The sequence below is a fragment of the Trachypithecus francoisi genome, unplaced genomic scaffold (genome assembly GCF_009764315.1).
Source record: "Trachypithecus francoisi isolate TF-2019V2 unplaced genomic scaffold, Tfra_2.0 Lachesis_group7, whole genome shotgun sequence".
Classification (NCBI taxonomy): Eukaryota; Metazoa; Chordata; class Mammalia; order Primates; family Cercopithecidae; genus Trachypithecus; species Trachypithecus francoisi.
In genome coordinates this window covers 57,775,319-57,798,914 of record NW_022681472.1, presented here as the reverse complement: position 1 = coordinate 57,798,914, position 23,596 = coordinate 57,775,319, and the positions used below count along the sequence as shown (strand labels likewise).

The 23,596-nt window shown below is 41.7% G+C and overlaps 1 protein-coding gene and 1 non-coding gene across 5 annotated transcripts in view; both read left to right on the top strand.

Annotated features, from left to right (window-relative positions):
- NCALD (neurocalcin delta) overlaps nucleotides 1-23,596 on the top strand; it is a 456,646-nt gene that overhangs the window by 277,770 nt on the left and 155,280 nt on the right. The gene's annotated exons all lie outside the window — the stretch shown is intronic.
- Nucleotides 7,470-7,574, top strand: LOC117079710. The gene has a single exon (XR_004435564.1). It is a non-coding gene; the product is annotated as a small nucleolar RNA U13 (small nucleolar RNA).

Below are 23,596 nucleotides of genomic sequence, written 5' to 3'. Positions count from 1 at the left end.
GAAGTGGAAAGGCAGCAGCTAGTGGGAGAGAAAAAGTGCAGGGACAGTAAAAGTGAATGTAGGAGCTTTCTGACCCCTACGCTTCAGGAATGCAATTCATCCCTAAAATGCTGTTTGGTGTCTTAGGTTGCAAGTAACCAAATTAAAACCAGATTGAAAGTAGAGTGACACACCTGTCATCATGAGACTCATTTGATCTGTTTAAAGGCGGCTGCTCTTATGCAGGGACCAACACTCACCTCCAGGGCAGCAGCTGGTGCACACTACCCCCGGCAGTGCCTGCTGCCAATAGTGCAAACGACTCAGAGAGACTTCATTGGCACAAGGGAATACTCTCTCCTTTCTGAGTAAAGAGCAAGTAGAACTAAAGGTTTCACATTTTATATTTTATATTTTTATTTATTTATTTATTTATTTTTTGAGACGGAGTCTCGCTCAGTCGCCCAGGCTGGAGTGCAGTGTCGAGATCTCGGCTCACTGCAAGCTCCGCCTCCCGGGTTTACGCCATTCTCCTGCCTCAGCCTCCCAAGTAGCTGGGACTACAGGCGCCTGCCGCCACGCCCGGCTAATTTTTTGCACTTTTAGTAGAGACGGGGTTTCACCGTTTTAGCCAGGATGGTCTTGATCTCCTGACCTCGTGATCCACCCGCCTCGGCCTCCCAGAGTGCTGGGATTACAGGCGTGAGCCACCGTGCCCGGCCAGGTTTCACATTTTAAACATACTTTATATTCCTCCTCTTCGGGGGCTCCAGCCTGCTTTCGCGCCAAAGCAGATGTTATATTTGGCATAGAGTCCTCAGAGCGGCAGTTGTTCCTGAAAGTTCCTTTTTGCATCTTTGTGCCTAATGCAGTGGCTTACAGGTCAACCAGGCTTCTCTCCTGACTTTCGATGTGTAAGAGTTTGTGTTTCAAATGGATTTGGTTTTCTTAATGTCACCCTGGGTTGGTGGAAAGGAGAGTAAATGGAAATGAGGGGGGGAGCAGGGTCCCCTGGGGAGGTTTAAACAGATGGAAGTCAATTGTCTCTTGAGAAGAGAGGAGGCTATTACGTTTTCATTCCACATTCTGCACCTTTTCTGTTGGCAAAGAACAAGCCCCACTCTCTAGCAATTGCTTTCCACTGAACTCCCCTGTCCTGGCCCCCCCTAGCAAAAACCTAGGGATCAACTTAGTTCACTCCAAATTAGAAAATTAAATAGTCATTTGTTTCTGCTTGTCCACAGGGAGAACCATTTTCTTTTCTTCTTTCAAAATTGCCCAGTTCTTGTGAAGGGTTATTAACACCAGAAATAAATACATTTTAATAAGCTTAAATCTCATTACTACCTGAAACCATCAGATTTTAGTACTGTAATATTTTGATCCCTCTGTCTTTTAGGCTCTGACACCAAAATTGCCATAATGAAGGTGTTTCACTTCTTATCATTTATTTTTATGGGATCTTTTGTTCCCAAATGTCTTTTCATCCCAGCCAAAGGGAGAAATGTTAATAGATCTACCATCCAGAAGGTTCCAAAGCTGGCCTGTCAGGTTTTCTGTTTTCTTGTTTATTATCTTTAAACTTTTGTTTTAAACACTTATTTACCATGTAACTTAATGCCTGATGGTACTGAAAGCATTTTATGGGTTTTAATTTATTTAATGCTCATGAAACCCTATGAGGTAGGTACCGATATTATTTTTATTTTACAGATGAGGAAACTGAAGCAAAGAGAAGTGAAATGAAAGCTAGTGAGTGATGGGACCAGGGTTTGGACATGGGCAGTCTGGCTCAAAAATTGTGTGCTTTTAACTACTATGTAATGCTGCCTCACAAACAGCTTGTCTCGCAAATCGTTATTCTGGATCAGAGGGTGTTGACTGGCCTGCAATTGTATTTTGTATGGCCCATACACAATTCAGAAGTTTGAAAAATTTATGTAGAAATCTGCATTTCCTGACTTCTTTTGAAAATAGGAATACCAGATATCATTAGGCTCGAATTCCCAATATGGCAACAACAGCTGAGCAACAATCAGCTGTTTAGATGAGGCGCCTGCTGTCCAGTTTCCACAGTCCCCACCAGTGCAGACCATAGTATCTACTTAAATTTCCTACCTGCCTCAGAGAAGCTTCTGAGCTTGTGACCTCTGTTCCAGCTGCTCTATGTACGGACACTGCCCTAGTACAGCAAGGGCCTGCTGCAAAATGCGTTTCTTAGTCTTCAATACTCATTTCTCCTTGTAATTGGATTTCTGGTAAGTTATGTCTCATGGTGGATCTGCCCCAAAGATAGAGACTGAATGGAAGTGAGTCACTCGCCCTGGCCTCCATTGTTCTGAAGAAGGTTCCAGCCACATGATTGATGTCAGCTGGTTTGCCAGAGCCAGAGCTGGGTTTCAGGACAGACACACCGGCATCTAATAGCGAAAGGCAAGGTTGAAAGGCCAAGACCAGCCTGAGGTCTGAGAGACCAAGGGCATCACAGAGGCCAGAAGTTCAGAGGTGGACATAAAAGGAGTTGGGAGAATAAGGAAGTGAAAAGAACGTAGTACAGTATATCAGAGAAGGAGCTCCAGACTGGCAAATATAACTCCCTTGAGAAAGTTAATGTCTGTCTGCTGAATTCACACTTCCTTATCCATGCATCTCAGGCCATTCAGGCTGCCATAACAAAATCCCTTAGACTGGGTAATTTACAGATAATAGAAAATGATTGCTCGTGGTTATAGAGGCTGGGAAGTTCAAGTTCAAGATGCCAGAAGATTCAGTGGGGTGAAAGCCTGTTCCTCATTCTCACTGCATCCTCACATGGTGGAAGGGGTGAATTGTCCTCATATGGTAGAAGGGGCAAGAATGTGCCCTTCACCCTGTTTTATAAGGGCACTAGTCCCATTCATGAAGGCAGAGCCATCATGACTTAATCACCTCTCAAAAGGCCCCATCTCTTAATATCGCTGTAATGGAAATTAGGGTTTAATATAAATTTCGGAAGGACATATTGAGACCATAGTACCATGCAATAAAATCAATACCCCAGCTTCATGGAGTTGTTGTAAAGATTAAATGAGATAGTGTACTCTAAGTACTTAGCATGGTGCCTGGTGTGATCAATGCTAACCCAAAGGATCCAGGAGGTCTCGAGTGGTTGCTGAGAATACTAATGGGTGTTTGCAGTCTGCCTGTGTGCAGAGGCAGATATGGAGTATGGGTGGGTCCAGTCAGTTCTCAGGGGGCAAATCCAAGACAGAGTTTGATTATTCATAACCCTAACATTGTATTGCCATCATTTATTTTAATTTTTAGTATATTTATTTAAATTTAGTTTTTAATTTCAAAAGTAAATATGATAAACAAGAGAGCTAAGTTAGACAAGAGAGTTATGGGTGACAATGCTAAGTGCTTTCGTCACACTTAACTATTTGTATTTTTTTTTTAGTTTAATGAGAATGCCATACACTTCCCTCTCTCTTTACATCTAGAAATATTGTATGAACGGTGATTTCGTAAGATGCTTGCAACTTCAGGTGAGCTAAGATTTTGCATTTTGTTATTTCTTCACTTCTTTTCTCCCTCACTCTCTTTCTTCCTTATGGAAATTTATAGATTTGTCTTATAATCTAGTTCAGCATTTCCCAAAATATAAGCTAAAGAATCTAATCTCATAAGATTCTCCAGGAATAACAGGTTTTTGTGATCAAATAAAATTGGGAAATGCTTTATATTTTATCTCTGCCTTGAGATTTACTAAACATGTTGAAACATTGATAAGGCTTTCAATTGCCTTGAAGTAAAACAAAAACAAAAATAGAAAACGCAGAACATTTAGTCCAATATTTTCTCAAATGCATTTGGCCATGAAACTTTTCCTTTCTTGAGTAAACCCTAGTAACACCCTGCTGGATCCAACTGGACAACTGTTGATCTGGGTCCCCTCATTAAATGACTTTCTAACCTTGGAACTGGACTGATTATTGTTACTGCTGCTTTCATTAAAGGTGCTATGTTTTATGTTTATAGATTTATCTTCCTTCCAAAGACCTAACTTTAAAAAAATCAGAAGAGCTTATCTTCTACTCTCTGTTTCATACACACTGTCATTGAAAATGATGTGATGAAAGGATGCATCATGAGAAAGTAAACATGCAACATAGGTAAAAGTTGTTCCAAGTCTTTACAAATGTTCTTATATCTTCAACCTTATTATGGCTCAAGATATAGTAACTTTTGTGGGGTTTTGTGATTGTTTTTGTTTTATTTTGTGAAAACATCCAAGAGCCCCCAACAGCCTATAGATTTGCAGATCCTTTTCTTTCCCAGGTAGCCATGCATTCAGGAAACATTAACTTCACACAAATTCTTCTTTAAAATAAGTGTGTAGTGATCTTTTTCCTCTCACTGGCTCTGCACAAACTTGTTCTCTTTTTCTCTTGTCATTTACTTACAAAAAATAAAACCTGTTAAGAAGCAATTTGTTCTATGTTAGGTTCATTTATACAGCAGGTGAGCAGGAGATGGCTGGTGACATCAGCCATCTCCTAGTGTCTTGGAAGTGCATTGACACAGGAGTCACCTGGGTTCTGCTTCATCTAAGGAGTGCTTCAGGACATTAGAGAGCTGAGGGAGACAATCCCAGATCAAGTGAGAATTTTCCTTTGCAGGGTAGGAACTGATGCCCAGGCCTGTGACACTCCTTTGGCTCTTTCAGAAACCTCTTCAGTGACACGGACTCCAAAGCATAGTAACTGATCTTTCTGGATAACACCAGGCAGAGCTGGACTTAGGTACTTGCTCAGTCCAGAGGCCTCTTCAGATGTGACTAGGGAATGGCTAATCAGATGTGGACAGTACCTTGAATGAATAGTCTCTGGGGAAAAAAACAAAACAAAACAAAACACCTCTTAAATTGGTTTTATTGAATGTAGAAGAACTGCCTGCATTTTGTGAATGGCTGGGGAAACACAGGGAAGGGCCCCTGTCTTCAGTGTGAATGCACTGTCTTGCTCAGAGCCCCTGCCTTTGCTGTAGCTCTTCCTTTCAAATTCAATGCCAGTCATGGCAGCAAAGATAAAAGAAGCTAGCACTAGCTTGTCTCTGCTTGCTCATAATTCTGTTCAGGGCAGATTTATGGAATGAATGATTCTTTCCATCACAGTTGGCTAATTTTAGAAAGATTAGAATGCAGGAGACTTCCGTTCCTATGCTAATACAGCCAGGCAAGTTACTACTATCATCTAGCTGTGTTAACTGAATTTTACCTTTGTGTCTTTCTGGCTTCCTATCTGAAAAATGAGCAGGGAAATGAAGACCTTTTACAGAATGACATTAGGAATAATGGACAAAAATTGATTACAGACCACTTGACAAATTAATAGCTCCATATTTATACTATGAATCAACATGTAATTTTTATCTTATAAATAACCAAGGTAATTACAAATTCCTAGTGCTTTTTAAATCAGATACCAAATTCTTTTTATTTTCTTCAACTTTTATTTTAAGTTCAGGGATACATGTGCAGGATGTGCAGGTTTGTACATAGATTAACATGTGCCTGGTGGTTTGCTGCACAGATCATCTCATCACCTAGGTATTAAGCCCAGCATCCATTAGCTGTTCTTCCTGATGCTCTCTCTCCCCATCCCTCACAGGTGTATGTTGGTCCCCCCACAACGTGTCCATGTGTTCTCATCGTTCAGCTCCCACTTATAAGTGAGAACAGGCGGTGTTTAGTTTTCTGTTCCTGCATTAGTTTGCTGAGGAAAACGACTTCCGACTCCATCCATGTTCCTACAAAGGACATAATCTCATTCCTTTTTATGGCTGTATAGTATTCCATGGCATATATGTACCACATTTTCTTTATCCAGTCTATCATTGATGGGCATAGGGTTGATTCCATGTCTTTGCTATCGTGACTAGTGCTGCAATGAACATACGTGTTCGTGTATGTTTGTAACAGAATTATTTATATTCCTTTGGGTATATACCTAGTAATGGGATTGCTGGGTCAAACAGATACCAAATTCTATTCATTTGTCTTAAAATTCTTAGAAGCAGTGTTGTAGAACAACATATTCCAGGCTGGATTTTACCTTTCATTTTTCTTTGTTACCACTAGATACATGCAAAAAATTGAAGTTAATATTGTAAATCTTATCCTTTAAATGGAAAACAGGGAAGGCACTGAGTTAGAGAAACTTTCACTTTCAAGAGCAGAAAGCAATCAAACATTAAAAATCTTAGGACCATTTCAGTGTGACTCTCCCTATAAAACCCATAGATTCTGGGAATCATGACCACTTCTTTTGTAAATATAATTTCCCTAAAATTAGTACCAAGCACTTTTAGGTCTGGAAAGCATCTTGGAAATGGATCTTCTGAGGGGTCCAATAGCTTCTTACTGTGTCTGTTTGAGAGTTAATAGCTCACCTATAGCTCAGATCTCCTAAATCTCCAGACAAAATTTTTTTCAAGTTTTCTCTTGTTTCCTCATTCCAGAATTATTTTATAGTATCCAAGCTACTTCACTTTCCACCTTTCCCTTCCTATTCTCCCCCATAAATTGGTTCCTATAGCTCCCTGCTGCTCCATGGAGACCCTGCGGTGCCATAGGAAAGGGAAGGTTGTTAGCTGAGCCTCTGGGTTCTCTACAACTTATTGAACCAGAATAGCTCAATTTTTAGCTATTTTTCTTATGATGCTTTCCTGAGATAAGGGCTCCATGGCTTGAAAATGTTTTCAAACCACTGTCCTTCCTGACCAAAACCACATGCTTGTCTCACTCCATGTTCCTCACCGAACCTCCAAAGTCTCTTTATAGCAACTTTTGTAAGGTTTGTTCCTTCTCTTTTCCCTTTTATACCACTCCCCATCCCTACTATAGACCTGAACGCTTCCCAGCATCTTCTTTTCAAGGGCCACTGTTTTTTACGAGTGTAAATGCCTGAAGTTAAACTGTGTTATCTAAGATCCCTAAATTCAGCCTCATACCTCAACTCCATGCTCTCTTCCCTGATCTGAATATTTTCAAAACAGCTCCTCAGGACTCCTGGGAGGTGTTCTGGCTGCCATAAACCTTAAGTCTTCTTGGGTTCCATGTTCACCCAGGAGCTGTGTCTCTTTCCTGTCTTCAAAGCCACACCAAAGCTCTTTGAGGGTAGGAAACATATATTTTCCATCTTCACATCTAGCACTGGTTTTTAACATGGTAGGTATCTTAGTTAAGAATTTCCTTGGCTAAAAATAACATGGACCCCCCAAACAATAGCTTAAATAGTTAAATGAGGGGTTTTCCCTTTCCCATATAATCAGAGGTCTAGAGATGGGGAGTCTGGAGCTGGCATGACAGCCATGATGCTGCAAGAGACCCAGGCGCCTCTGTCCTCTCAAGCATCCTTGGCACTTGCTTGTCACCTGTGGTCTCAAGATGGAGGAACCCCTTCTAGAAGGCATCATGTCCATATCCCACTAAAAAAGAAGGGAAGGCGATCCTGTTGTAGCTCATGAGTGTGATAATTGGGTGTTCATATGCATGTGTGAGATGTGCCACCCTCTGAACCTTGTTATGACATTGGCACATTACCTGTCTGACCTGACTTGGGAGAAAAAAAAGAAGAAGAAGAGGAAGGGAAAGGAATTGAGTCATTTGTGGTGGAAAATTTGTTGATGAAAGACAGCAACAAAGCAAGAGTCAGGCAAGCTTCTTTAACGAACTTTCTAAAAATCCCACTTGGTGACATGCGCTTACATTTTATTCGTAAAAACTGTGTCACATGGACCCCCTAGCTGAAAGAAGTCTGGAAAATGTAGTGTTTTTAAGGCTGAGTATGTTGTTAATAATATTGATGTTCTGTCGGTAAAGAAGAAAGAGATAGTAGATATTTGGTGACAACCTGCAGTCTCTACTGGAATAAGTATGCAAAAATACTGCTTATGGCTGGAATGGAAAATGTCCACTCCCACCATGGTCACCTGTGTTGAGTACCTGGAAGAGTGGTTCTCAAAGTGTGGTCCCAGGCCAACTGCATCACCTGAGAACTTTTTAGAAATGCAAATTCTTCAGCCTCAGCACAGACAGATTGAGTTAGAAGTAGATGGAGTCAGTGATCTGTGTTTTAAATGCCCTACAGAGGATTTTAATGCTGCTAGTGTTTGAGAACCACTGGCCTAGAATGATCATGCAGAAAGTTCTAGACTGTCAGGCTCTGCTTGTCTTGACGCCACCAGAGTGGTCTGGGATGGATTGGTGGCCAAGATAGGCACTAGATAATCTTTACAAAGCAATTTAATTAAGCTCACCCAAATAGAACTAGAATGATCCAGGTTCCTGATGTTGCGGGGTTCGGGGGGAGCTTGAAGAAAAACTGGCATGGAAGTAGAACCAGGCCAACCAACTTTAACATGCCAACAAATGCCAGAGGCTCCTTCCTCTCAAAACTATCTTCCATTCTTCTCAGTTGAAGGGCTTTAGTTGCAAAACAAAAAGTATTACTGTGGGATCTTGCAATTAAAGATTACCTGAGATGCTGGCAAGGATGTGGAGAAAGGGGAACTCTTGTGGGAATATAAATAGGTACAGCCATTACAGAAAAAAGGATGGAGAGTCCTCAAAAAACTAAAAACAGAAATATAATACCATCTGATCTAGCAATCCCACTGCTGGGTATATATCCAAAAGAAAGGAAATCAGTAAGTTGAGGAGATATCTGCACTCCCACATTTGTTGCTGCACTGTTCACGGTGGCCAAGATATGGAATCAACTTAAGTGTTCTTTGGCAGATGCATGGATAAAGAAAATGTGGTATATATACACAATGGAATATTATTTAGCCATAGAAAGATTAAAATTCTGTCATTTGCAGCAACGTGGATGCAGAACATTTTGTTTAGTGAAACAATCCAGGCACAGAAGGACAGATATCACATGTACTCCCTCCTATGTGGGAGTTAATAAAAGATCATCTTAGGAAGGTAGAGAGTGGAATGGATGATAGTTACCAGAGACTGGGAGTGGTGGGGCAGAGGAGGGTAAATATAGAGAGGTTGGTTAATGGGTACAAAATGCAGTTAGATGGAAAGAATAAGTTCTATATTGTTCGATAGCACAGTAGGATGACTGTAGTTAACAATAATCTACTGTATATTTCCAAATAGCTAGAAGAGAAGATTTGGAATGTTCCAACACAAAGAAATGATAAATGTTGGAGGTGATGAATATCCCAATTACCCTGCCTTTACCATGACACATTATATGCCTGTATCAAAATATTACCTATACCCCATAAATATGTACAATTACAATTACAATCAATGAAAAAGAAAGAGTATTTGAAATGTATAATCCTTGAGCTTCAATGGGACCAATAGGGATGGCTCGTATGGAGAGGGTTGTAGTCATCCCATAACATCCATCTGCTTCTCCCCCAAGTAACCCATAATGAACTCAGTACAATTAAGTATAATAAAAAGTGTACACAGAGCACACGCAGCTTCAAGTTGGCTCCTCTGGCACAGGGCTCCTCCAAGCATGGTCCACAGGCAGATCCATCCTGAGAACTCTTTGTTACTGGTCTGCACTGAGATAAAGAACTTGAATCCGAATGTAAATCAAATACATTACTGGGCTCACTCTTTAGTTCAGCTGACATTTTTTTCAAACTAAGACTTTCTCTAAGAAATTAGTGCACAACAAGAAACAAACAGTTCATAGACTGATTCTGTGAACTGTTTTGAGTGGCACTGCCCCTGCCTTCCAACTAGACAGTCACCGCTGCCCTTCATGGAGATTCTGTAGCTGCCACGTTAAGCATCCTCCTGTCCTTCATTTCTTTAACAAACATTAATTGAGGTCTATGGTATACAAGCACAGTTGGGATGCTGGGAACACAGTGGGCAACAGGACAGACAATCTGTAAGGGTACTAGTTGTCATCAAATGGCAGTATCAGGTGGGACAGTATGTGTGGAAGTACTTCATAAACCTAATTATATTTAAGAATCGGGTAGTATTCTCTTTCCTTCTTTAGATGGAATAAAAGGTGCAAAGAGAACAAGCACCCTGCACAATATTGCTAGAGTAAGAACTCCCCTTTCTCTGGCCACTAGCTGAATTTGCTTCATTCTTTTCTGTCTCTGTAGTGGGTCTCATCTGAAAGAACATTGCTCTTGAGCTTAAGAAGGCAAAAGAATTTAGAGGGTCAGGTGCAGTGGCTGACGCCTGTAATCCCAGCACGTTGGGAGGCTGAGGCGAGAGGATCATTTGAGGCCAGGAGTTTGAGACCAGCCTTGGCAACACAGTGACACCCTGCCTCTATGAAAAATAAAAAAAAATTAGTTGGGCATGATGGTGTGTGTCTGTAATCTCAGCTACTCAGGGGAAGCTGAGGCAGGAGGATTGCTGGAGCCCAGGAGTTGAAGCTGCAGTGAGCTGACTGTGCCACTGCACTCCAGCCTGTATCACAGAGCCAGGTCCTCATCTCCAAGAAAAAAAAAGAATTTAGAGTTGCATTTCAGATGAGAAGCACATGATATTATTGACAATTCAGTTTGCTCCCAACCTCTCTCATGAGTGTCTGAGCATAAAGTCATCTCAGCATATACCATTGGAACTTAAGGGAAAGGGGACTAAAGCTCCAGGTAATGAAAATTACTAATAACTTGGCCCCTGGTGGAATGCCAGTGAGAATATGCACTTCCACAGATGCTTGAATTCTCTTGGCCCAGGGCTTTAGGAAGCCACAGGAAAAGGTCAGGATGCTCAGGAATAGAGACGTGCTGTCAGAGAAGGATGGAAGGGTGGAAGAGAACAGTGCTGGGCCTAGCAACTTTAAAAAGACTTGCAAACCAGTACGGCAAATGTTAACATTTGTTAAATCTGAGGAGTGTGCATATGGGTGCTATATTTTTTCTCTGTACTTTCTTTTATATTTTAATATTTCATAATTTAACATTTAAAATTTTTAAAAAGATCCTCAGCTGGGCATGGTGGCTCATGCCTGTAATCCCAGCACTTTGGGAGGCTGAGTCTGGTAGATAACTTGAGGCCAGGAGTTCGAGACCAGCCTGGCCAGCATGGCAAAAACCCATCTCTACAGAAAATGCAAAAATTAGCTGGACATGGTGGCACATGCCTGTAATCCCAGCTATTTTGCTCCAGAGGCTGAGACACAAGAATGGCTTGAACTCAGGAGGTGGAAGTTGCTGTGAGCCAAGATTGCACCACTGCACTCCAGCCTGTGTGACAGAGCAAGACTCTGTCTCAAAAAAAAAAAAAAAACAAACCCACAATTTTTCAAGATTCATAGAACAAAATAGTGTCTTCAGATGATCAGTGTAGCACAGAAGAAGAGAAGCTGCAGTAAATAAAATATTCATGGCCCTAAAATTATGAAGGGCAGGATGTGTGTGTGTGTGTGTGTGTGTGTGTGTGTGTACATGCACATACTCAGAAACTTTAGCATGCATCAGAATCCCCTGGAAGGTGTTTAAGCCACAGAGTATTGACTGTTGTCTAGTTCTGATTCAGTAGGTCTAGCGTGAGACCTGAAAATCTGCATTTCTAAGAAGTTCCCACAGTAAATCCTCATGATATCTTTTTGAGTAGATATTGTGTACTCTTCCCACAATTACCTGGACTGGTTTGACTCATTTGTTCAACAGATATTTAGTACTTACCTACTACGTGCCAAGTACTGTGTTACATGCTAGGGGTATATGATTTATTGTGCACATATAACTCCTTATCTAGAGGCAATCATTAAATACGTATTATATGTTTATGCCAAAAGCTGAGCAATCATCTAAACCCTTAAGCAAGCTGTTGGGTATTATAATAGCCAATCAGTAGGATAGGGGAACACCATGGGATGGCTGTGTACAAAAACTACTTTTTTATGTATGGATGAATACAGATAACTTTCTTTTTCTTTTCTCATCTTACCCCCAACCACCTCCTATTTTTTTCTCTCCTTTCTATCTCTCTCCCTCCCTGGGATAGATGTGTTTGATGGGCTCATCCAGCAGCTATCTCAAGCCACCCCTTGCTGCTGCCTGTTACCAGAGGTTCTAAAGAACCAGATATTTGCTCTGCCAGATTCACTGGCAGCTGGGGCTGGCCACATGCTCTAGTTTTGGCTAATGAGATGTAAGTGGAAAGAGGTTGGGGGTCTTTGGGGAAGATTTTGTTTCTGTTCGAGAGGACACAGGTAAGAGGAAGATCACTGGCACAGCCCCCTTCCCTGTCTTTCTGCCTTAGGACTACAATAGCCATCTTGTGACCATGAGGCAACTAACATAAGGATAGTTCCAAAGGGGACAGAGTGACAGAGACTGGCTTTTAATGACATTTTTGACCAATTCAACCAACGTTAGCAAGCCACCCATACTCAGACTTAATGTTAGTGATAAAAGCAAAGCTCTGTTTTAATGAACTGTTAATTTCTATCACTTGCAGAGGAAATCACTCCCAAATGATACATCACCTTCTCCCTTTCTTCCTCTTCTTTTTTTTTTTTTTCCTTTTTTATTTTCCTTCTCTCCTTGGTATGTGTGAATTGTGTCCTCCTTGCAAATTCATATGTTGAAGTCCTAACCTCCAAAGCCTCAGCATGTGACAGTATTTGGAGATGGTCTTTAAAGAGGTGATTAGGTTAAAATGAGGTCATTAGGGTGGGCCCTAATCCAGTATGACTTGTATCTTTAAAAGAAGAGGAAATTTGGACATAGAGATGTAGAGAGGGAAGACCACGTGAAGACACAGGAAGAAGACAGACATCTACAAGCCAAGGAAAAGAGACCTCAGATAAAACCAACCCTGCTGACACCTTGATCTTGGACTTCTAGCCTCCATAACTGTGAGAAAATGAATTTCTGTTGCTTAAGCCACTTAGTGTGTGGGACTTTGTTACGGGAGCCATGCTGAGCAAATATACTTCTTTCTCCCGCCTTTTGCTTCCCCCCGTTCTTTCTTTTTCTTTATTTGTGTGGAGATATATATATATATACATCTCCAAGGGGTAGCCTAAAGTGAGGAATCCCTTCATTAGGGCCCCTTGGCAGATTTCTTCTTATGTCTCCTTGGCCAGAATTATGTTGCATGCTCATATGTAAACCAACATCTGAGAAGGGGAATGAAACCACTGTAATTAATCTAAACCAGTCAAGATTCACCCTCTTTGGCTGGAATGTAAGCTGCCTTTCTTACAGCTTATGGCTGCTCACAGAACTGTAGGGACAACAAGACTATAAGCAGGGTTCTGTAAGAACAATGGTTATCAGCCTAAGGCAATTTTGCATCTGCCTTTTGCCCATTCAAGGGACGTTTGGGTAATATCTGGAGATGTTTTTGATTGTCACAGCCTGGGGGAAGAGGGGAGTTGCTATTGGCATCTAATGCGTAGGGGCCAAAGATACTACTAAATATGCTGCAATGCATAGGAAAGTCCCCTACAACAAAGAAGTATCCAGCACAATTGTCACTCATGCCTGGATTGAGGGACCCTGTGTTAGAGGAAGGGAAGAAGGGTGGCTATTAGGAGGGCAGCAAGAGGTGTTTGTCATGGATGGAAAAACACATGTACGTGATGTTCTCACAGCCTCCCTGTGAGTCTCACCAGCTTCAGGCCACAGCATCCCTGAGTGACAGAAGCTGGTCTCATTACATTGGCCAAGCAGCCCTCAGTCTGCAACTATCTGTCAGAGACCCAGTGAATCAGAAAGATTGGTGCAGACTAAAATTAGAAAAGAGATGAAAAGTGATTATTTGGAAATAAATTTGAATATGCCTGTTTAGATCTTCCAAGACTGCAGTCTGACATATAAATAAGACTAAAAATATGAAATTGTGGTACTCCGTCATCCTATTCACTAGATTTCACTAGCTCTGAATCTAATAAGGCCTTCGTCATTGTGTTAAATTAATGCTTTTTAATATTTAAAAGATATTAATCTTGCTTTGGTATGTTGTTGGTCTATTTTTAAATTTAATAATTTCAAACAGTAGCTCTTCAAGTATTTGAATCAATGATTTTTTATATCCACTCATCTTGATGTTTTGCCATAAGTAATAAATGGTGTAATAAAATATCTTTGTGCTTCAAGTAATACCTCAGCACTTTTTAAACTTCTTTGCAAAACTTGAATACAGTTTACATATATGAGTTATAGGCACACATATCTACAAAGGAGGCTAGATTTTTAAAAATTAATGCCATGACCTGCAATTTCCTTTGTAAATATATAGCTTGTCCTGTTTGCTTTATGGCTGTTGTTTGCAACATCATATTTTCCCCTCAAATAAAAAATTTTAAAATGGCATAGAAGACTTTGGCCAAATTGGCTAACAGTTTCATAACGTTTGATATTGTTCCAAGTTTTCATGCACCTAATTTTATATATACGTAATGTATCAACTTTTGATATAGCAAAAAGCACATAAGTAGCTTAAACTGCAAAGCATTTTCTGTTTTTCAGGCTGTATATTGCAAGACCTACCAAGCAACCTTGCTTAAATGTTCCGTACTTAATTGCCAGAGTTTGTAGTGGACTCTTCATTTCTTAAAGAATTACCACAAATGTATTCACTTATTCAGCTCCTGTGTGTTCACATACATGTCTACCACTATTTTCTTTTCTTCAATCAGCCAGTGTGTAGAAGTAAGAACCATCATCTTTAATTCAATCTCTGGCTTATTATAGACCTAGGACCCTCACAGGAATATTTGTTCAATTTGAACATGCTCGTCAGCTGTTTTTTTTTTTTTTTTATTTTGTTGCCTATGGATGACAGAGTGATGTTTTACACAAGAGTAAGAGTACTTCATTTCCTTATTACATGGACATATTTCTAATTGGCTCCAGGCTCCTTACTATTAATAGCTGTTGAAGATGCACTGTACATCTAATTTAGCACTGCCTGGGGTGACACAATTGGTTCTCAGTTACTTTACTGCCAATATGTACAGCTTATGCCACAGGGAGCCTGGATCTAATTGGTGAGATCCTTGCCCTCTGAGACCGAATCTAACACATGCTTCCGAGACAGCTTCCCTCTCACAGACCTCAGCGTTCCTCCTTCTCCTGACCTTCTTTGATTTGGTGCCATGATTGACATAAGGAAGGCAAAGCCACCTCCTCAGCTTGATTTATTCTAAAGATAATTTGACTTTATCCATACCCATCCCTGTGGAATATGGAAGCCCTCAGGGGTGCCTCCTGAATTTGCATATAGGAGCTTAGGGGTAGCAGTATAGAAGGCCAGGGGCTTGAATGAATGTATGTTTGCAGGGAAAACACACTTTGTTTCATTTTAATTGTATTCTTTAGTGAGGAGGTTGATTGATATTTGGTTCCGGCAGGGAGTGTAGGCTCCCTATGTCACCCTTTGTACCTTTGCAGAGCCACTGGTGATTCTCCTTGTGGAAAGCCCTTTTTGGTGCCACCACTGAAAGTCAAACCTCTTACTATGACTTTAAGGAGTATGACATTAACCAATCCCTTGAGCCTTACGTTCCAGCTCTCCTGCCACCCCAACCTCCCACTCAGCCAAGCTGCAATAATTCCATGAACAGGACATACAGCTTTTTTTTTTCCCTCTTCTGTTCCTTACTTTTTGGTGTCCCCAAGGTCTAGATCTGGCCCTCTCTCCCCAGTGCCAACAGCACTTCCTGCACCCCACTATCATCACAGGTCGGGTGTGGAATTCCCGTGGTTCAACATACAGTTTTCCTCAGCGCAGACTGTGAGCTCTTTGAAGGCAAGGCCCATATCTTAGTCGCTTTGGCATCATGAGTACCCAGGTGGGTTCTGACATTTGGCACTCAATAAAAGTGTATTGTCTTAAGCTCTTATTGTTACTATGGTATTCTGTCTTTATCAGCAGAAGAGAAGGAGGGTTTCCCCAATAACGTGGTGAACAGGTAGTTGAAATATAACCCTATTAATGCTGAAACACTTTCTGGATGAAAAGCATCTCAAGTCTCTGCCTTAGTAACAAGGCCTAACATATGTTTTACTTCAAGACTCAAGAATATCATTGTGAACGTTGGTTATGATACTGACCTCTGATATTAGCAGTGTTGCATGACCTATGAAGGTGCCCTGAAATAATGGTGTCAATCAATGCAACTTTAAATAAAACATACACATTGACAAAAAAACAAAAAGCATGGGTCCACCCAGTGACCTTCCAGTGAAGCACCAAAATTTGTTTTGTGAGACTTCGATTTCAATGAGTGAATGCAGGTTTACTTGGCTCACAAGACAGCTGGAATGTTTTTCTCTTTTTTCAGATTATTTACTGTGAACTTCTTAGAAATGTTCCTATTTTCTGTTTCTGGAAAGTATTAATATTCAGGACTGAAACACTTAACCGGGCTGGGTGCTGTGGCTCACACCTGTAATCCCAGCACTTTGGGAGGCCAAGGCGGGTGGATCACGAGGTCGAGAGATCGAGACCATCCTGGCCAACGTGGTGAAACCCTGTCTCTACTAAAAATACAAAAATTAGCTGGGCATTGTGGTGAGCACCTGTAGTCCCAGCTACTCAGGAGGCTGAGGCAAGGGAATTACTTGAACCTGGGAGGTGGAGGTTACAATGAGCTGAGTTCGTGCCACTGCACTCCAGGCTGGCGACAGGGCAAGAATCCATCTCAAAAAAAAAAAGAAAGAAAAGAAAAAGAAACACTTAACTATTCAATGACTACAGAAAGGTTATATGAACTTAATCTATATTATATTTGTAATGAAATAATTTTTCACCTTTAGAGCATCAGGTTGTTGTCACAATAAAAATGTTGTATAATACACTGTATTAATAATAGCACACTAAATGATTTTGTCTGTCTTTTCTCTACACTGTCGTTCAACAAGTACAATTTGCTATTTGCTATATATCGTGCTAAGTAGGATCTGAGGGAGTAACGGTATACAAGATAGACATGATTCCTGCCTCAGGGTCTTCATGTTTAAAGAGGAGGGACAGACCAACAAATAGAATTGCAATATAGAATGTTTCAATTTTGAGACTTTCACCAGCCTATAAAACATAGGCCACCTTTACCATCACTTGAAATTCTTACAACCTTTTCATCACCAGTTCAAGAGACCATCACAACCTTGACTAGGGCCCATGGTATTGCTCTGGTGGCAGGAATCAGGATTTTAATAAAGGCCTATGGTAATTTCCCTGGGCATGGTTATTTTTGGTGTTTTGTGGTAGGGTTGTAGGGCTGGCTAAGGTTCATAAGATTTATATTCATAATCTCAGCGGCTTGTATGTGGAGAAGAATGGTAATGCCTATCAGTGGTAGTAGGTGGTAGTCACCAGCGGGAGCCTCAGTGGAAAAGTCTGTGTCTAAGTAGAGAACATGGGTAGTAATTACTGCTGCTGGAAGTTGGAGCAAAAGTTTCTACTTGGAGCTTTTCTGGAAACATGTTTTGCTTATTCATCAAAATATGATTGAACTGTGTAGATATCCAAATGTTGTAAATAATGGAATTAAATGGTATGATTTATGCCTGTGTGGTCTTTGTCACATGTCACTTACACTATTTATTTGATATATATTATATGTAGAGAACCACACTAGACACTGAGGGAACTCTGTTTTGGTCTCAGTGGGTTTACAGATCAGGAATGGCGTCAGCCAAGGACACGGGGCACGCGTGTTCAAGGTCACAGGGCGAGTGCCAGCTGTGAATGGAAGTAGATTTAGGTTCCTAATGAGAAAACAAGAGTGTTGTGTAGGACTGTTTTAAAAACTCATCCCAGTGAAGTGATTGGCAATGGAGAGGTCCCCTAGGTCTGAGAGCAGGAAGAAGAATCCCATCACCCTAGCAAAGCAGGGTGGTTGATATTAGCTGGTGCTGGGCTTGAGAACAACCATCAGAGGTTACATTAAAAATCAAATTTAGGCCGGGCGCGGTGGCTCAAGCCTGTAATCCCAGCACTTTGGGAGGCCGAGACGGGCGGATCACGAGGTCAGGAGATCGAGACCATCCTGGCTAACACGGTGAAACCCCGTCTCTACTAAAAAATACAAAAAACTAGCCGGGCGACGTGGCGGGCGCCTGTAGTCCCAGCTACTTGGGAGGCTGAGGCAGGAGAATGGCGTAAATCCGGGAGGCGGAGCTTGCAGTGAGCTGAGATCGGGCCACTGCATTCCAGCCCGGGCAGCAGAGCGAGACTCCGTCTCAAAAAAAAAAAAAATCAAATTTATTATAGGTATTTGAGATCAAGATTAGCTACATTAAATATGGAATAATTCGACTTAACTAATACTTATTTAGAATCTATCAAGGTTCTCTTTTAAGCTATAAGGAATTTCCTCTTGTATTCTTCTACATGAATGAGACTAACATAAAAACCTAAAGTCTTTCTGACAATCACAAACAGAGAATTAGGGGATTGGGCCAACCTAATTTTGCCTTTTTAATGGTGATTTAAAATTTATTGATAAAAAATTTCTTACTGAGGAATGCACAGAGTTTTTACTAAGATCATTCTAGTCTTGTGGACTAATCATAGCATGTTAGAATTAGAAATGAGTGATCATCTTAATTAGGGGTTTTCAGATGTTGTGTAGCCATAAAATCCTTTGTCTAAACAAAGTTTTACACTGAAGTGTGGTATGTCAAAAAGACAAAAGTGGAGTTGGGTGTGAGGGATAATCCTTATTGATTTACTCCAGTCAAATCTCAAAGGGATCCCCCAGAACCCCCAGGGATTCCCCAAGACACAGAAAACTGCAACTCTGAGTCACTTTCCACATTTCATAAATGAGAGTGCCATTTATGGAAGGGTAAGTGAATCTCCCCATAGTACTGCTTGATAGAGGCAGAAAAGAATCTAGCGTTTTTGACTTATTTTGGCTTATTTCATTGAGCTTTTTTCTGAAAACCTAACACAATTTGTGTATCTTTTCATTTGTGTTTACAAATGCCTATAGTTTCCAAGGTAAGCGTCTGATTGGTTTGTAACTGAGGGAAAGAGTGACTGCTATGTCCTGAGCCAAGAGAGAAACGGGCTAAATCCACTGTCTGTCTTTATCTCCTTCTTGTATTTGACAGTGTTTATCTTTGCTCTTCAGTTGGAAGAGAGTGGCCTCCACAAACCCCAGCCACAGCCCCGTCCCTTCAGTGGGAAATGTAGTTCCACAGATGATGATGGATTTCCACGTGCTTCTTTGTTAGAGCACTTCTATGTGATTCTGGCATCTAGTAGCTAGAGCAGGGCAGCTTTTGAGCACAGGAGGATCTTTTCTAGACTTCCAGGGGTTGCCTTTGGGTAACAAGGCCCTACGCAATTCTGCCATACTACTCTTTAGGTGATCTAGCGCCATCATTTTTAACCACTGTTCTAAGGTATGTCCACAGCTCTGCATGCTCCCCTTGGTGGTGTAGATTTGTTTCTGCAAAGTAACTACTCAGTCAGGGACCACTCCCATCTTCCCCTTCTGCCCTGGTCACACGCAAACTCACACACACACATACACACACGCACAGCTAGGTATACCATATGAGCAAGTTCTAGCTCATGAAATGTGAATGGAAGTGATGTGTGTCATTTCTAGCCCTGTCCTAGCAAACCCTCCCATGTAGTGTTCCTCAGGGCTCTCTCCCTGTTTGTTGGCTGGATATGTAGAATTTAAGCACCTAGAGCAATGTTTCTTAAGCTCAGTCTATCAGCATTTGGGGCTGAAGAATTCTTGGTTGTGAGGACTTGTCCTGTGCATTATAGAGGGTTAAGCAACATCCCTGGCTTCTACCCACTCCATGCCAGTGGCACCTCCCCTGTTGGAACAGCCCAAAATGTCTCCAGGAATTGCCAGATGTCTCCTGGTGTGGCAGAAGGTGGAGGGAAGCAGGGGTTGGGAGGGGCAAAATGACCCCTGGTTGAGAACTACTGCCTAGAGTATTGCAGAGCCATATGATGGAAGGGGCAAGGGGCTCTGAACCACCTAAGATAGAAAGCCAACTGGCATTTATTGCGCAGGGCTGTGAAACTATGGAAATGTTGAGGTTTGCTTGTTACAGCATCTGATGGTACCTAACCAAGCACACTGCTTTTTATCTGCTTTGCAAATTGAACTTCTATGTAAGATTCCTTTTAAAGAAAGTATCCCTCGAAAAGAATGAAATAAACGTAACCTTTGGAAACTTTTGACCCAGTTTAGTCTCTTCCCTTTACAGATAGGAACCAGTTACAAAGAAGTGAGGTGACTTGTCCAAGACCACACAGCTGGGGAGTCGCAGAGGCAGGCCCGGAACTCAGGCCTCCGGGTGCTTCACCCTGTGCCCTAACCTGAAGCCACTTACTTTAACTTTCTCTAAACAGGAACAGATGGAAATGACAAAACCAGCCATACTGGGTACAGTTTAACTTGGCCTACATGTAGGATGGGTTGATAAAGTGCCTTAAGTTCCTCCTCTGACCCCATCATGTTTCTTCTTCCTGTTCATTGTGTTGTATCATCTGAGTCACTATTTAGGGGGAAGGCATTGCCTCACTCGTCAAAGACCCTGTTAAAAAGCAGGTTATTTCCTGGGGGAAATCATACTTCTACCTGTGCTACCTGGCAGGACAGATCCCTTTACCAGATTGGACAGATACCCCAGAAGAACAAGGAGAGCCCACAAATGGGGTCCTGAGTGGCTCAATCCCCAAAGCAGGGCCAGCATGGGCTTCTGATTGGGATGAGGAAGAGACTGAGGAACCAGGAAACAAGGGAACCTGAAGGCCCATCCGGTGGCCTAGCCACACCTGGCTGGGGCTTAGTGAACAGCTAAGTCGCCAGTGGAAAAGATGTTTCCAGCTTCACGGGAAGCCTGGCTCTCATTGGGTGGGGCTCTGGGTGGGGCTCAGCTTGCAGGCCATTCCTGGGGCAGCTGGGTGAGGCCAGCCCCAGCAGGGCGACGCTAGCACCTCTTCACACGTTACAGTGGTGTCATCTGGAGAAAGGTGTGAAGTAAATGCATCGACTAATGTACCTTGCACACATTTTCACACCCTCATTTTTCTGTTTCATGCTCCCTTTCTCCCTCAAGCCAGCTCCAAATGTGTGAGTCTTTGTGCCATTTCTGAATTTACAAATCCCCCCAGAAGGTACTCATCATGGACTCTCTAGATCTTTGTTGCCAGTTATGGAGAAAAGAATGGACTTAACTTTCCCTAGGGCTATTATAAAACAATGATCATCTGTCCCAGGTTAAGCTTCTATAAATTCTCACAAGTAGCAGAAGCCAGGCTCTCACCCACCAGGGAAAGCTGAGCATTGGCCTTACCATTGCCAAGTGTATTTGGAGCCGTTGTTTTTCTCTTCTGCTAACTATTCCTTCCAGCCAAAACTTAAGTTGAGAGAAGGGGAGCAATTATCCTCGTTCTTTGAGAATTACAAATTGTATTTTAAACTGGCATATTTTCACTAGTTGTATACACCTTTTTCTCTTTTTCTTTTTTTCAGTTTGGATAATAGTTCTTGGAGTTAAACCTTGGCCTTGGGGATATCTGAGCTGGGGGTGGTTAATTGTTGAATTGTCATGAGCTAACAAAATTATTAAAAAAAACAAAACAAAACAGTAATTTCATCTTAATTGCTCATGAAAAAAAGTAAAGAAATCTGTAGACATTTGGAGTCCTATATGCTTTATTAAAACTATAAACAGTCATAGCCAAGGCAGTTTGGATAGTCTGCTGAACTGTGTTATTGTTACGAGACTTCAAAACTTAGATATTCAGCTTTTCTATGTTCTGTTGCAACATTTGTTACTTCACGTTTTTGCATCACTTCGAATGGGATAAAACTTCAGTATTGAAAGTTTCTTGGAAAGTCATCTAGCCTCTTGGCGCTCAAAGTCTGTCTGTGGATCCGTAGCACTGTTACCGCCTGAGAGCTTGCTAGAAATGGAGGCTTTTAGGCCTCGCCCAAAATCTATTGAGTAAGAATCTGAAGTTTACCAAGATCCCCAGGTGATCTGTGTACACATTAAAATTTGAGACTCAGTGGTCTAGTCTGACTCCATCATATGAGGAAACTGAGGCCCAGGCAGGTTTCCAGAAGGGGAAGCTGTGGCTCAGGAAGAAGGGCTACACCTTAAAAGCAAGCTGCCATGAACTTCATAGCCTCTCCAGATCCAGGCTCAGGGTGTGGCTGAAAGCTTCATGTATCCATTTTCAATCATACTTAAACATGGTCACAATATAAGAAAATGTTCTAGAGCTGCTTCTACTGTGGGTACTTTTCCAAAAATAACTGGGAAGGATTTGCCCGGTAGACAGACAGGGGCTGACATGGTAATTTCAGACGTGGCAGGTGAATAATGAGTCACCATCTATTCAGATCACTGCTGCGGGTAGTTTCTCAGGGGTGGCAAGAGGGCAGTCATCCACTCCACAAGAAAACTGGAGGGCAAAGCCCACAATATTTATGTTGGCATTTTCACTGTTTATATGAGGAAATATTTTCATTAATCTCAAACATGTATTATTGAGTAAGTCTCTGAAATCAGGTGTTTGCTTAAAAAAATAAATATAACCTAGTTCTCATATTTCAGGTTTGATGCAATAACTACCTCTAGCTCCTTGGGGCTGTGTTAGATTTTATTTTTGCGGTAAATAAGACTATAAATTCAACAGAATTGGTCAGCCATGCACAGATTCTAACATGTTACTGTCGTTATAAAGAAGAAATAATTTTTGATTGTCCAACCTTGCTATGTGCCTGAGAAGCAATGAAAACAATCATTTTAGAAGCCAAGATGGGGAGAATCAAATGCCATGTATTTCTGATGGGAGAGGAAGAGGTTCGAATGCGCCATCTGGTGTGTAGGTCTAAGTTCCCTGCCTTGGGCAGAATGGTTGGGCTGTTAGAGGCCTCAAGGAGAAGGTCCCAGGGATTTATGGGCAGAAAGAGAGAGAGTGGGAGAGAGGGAGTTGTTTCTTTCCCCGGGTGGAGACAGAGAAAGGAGGATTTGCATTCCTCTGTGACAGGATTGGAAGCATATAAGTCAGATATAATGTAAGTTAAAATGCAGACCAGACCACAAAGGCTGGTATATAGGAAGCACTCCATAGATGCTCATTCCTTACTGTCTTCTCTTTTTCTCTCCAAGAGTCAAGCTGATGGCACAGTCCAGGCAAAACCCAGAGGCATGTTTGGTTTGCTTAAGAGGCCTTTATCTGCACTGGCAAAACACAAAGGAGAATGTTTTCATTGTTACTAAGAAAAGAGCTGCTCTATGAATCATGGTTGCTTCGTGGGAACAGCAGCAGCCAATGCAGAGTTTCCGTGCCTCTGGGGGCATGGGGAATTTGGATTTCCTAATGAGAACTAGGGTTCCTATGGCCTCGCCCTGAAGTGATAGGAGCCATTGAGATCTAGAATAGTCTAGATGAGGTCGGAGGGAGCACAGGGTGGTTCTGATTTAGGCTGCTGCACTGAAATGACCCTGGGCAGAAGGGAAGATGCTGGGGTCACAGGCAAGGAGCCCTGAGCAGGTGATTCTTAGGGGCCCCAAGTAACTGTGGGTTCATGGGAAAGGTGAGGAGGAGCTCGCACAGTAGACAGCCTTTTAGGGAAAAGCAAGTCTGTCTCATGATCCCAGTTTTTCTTCAAAATAA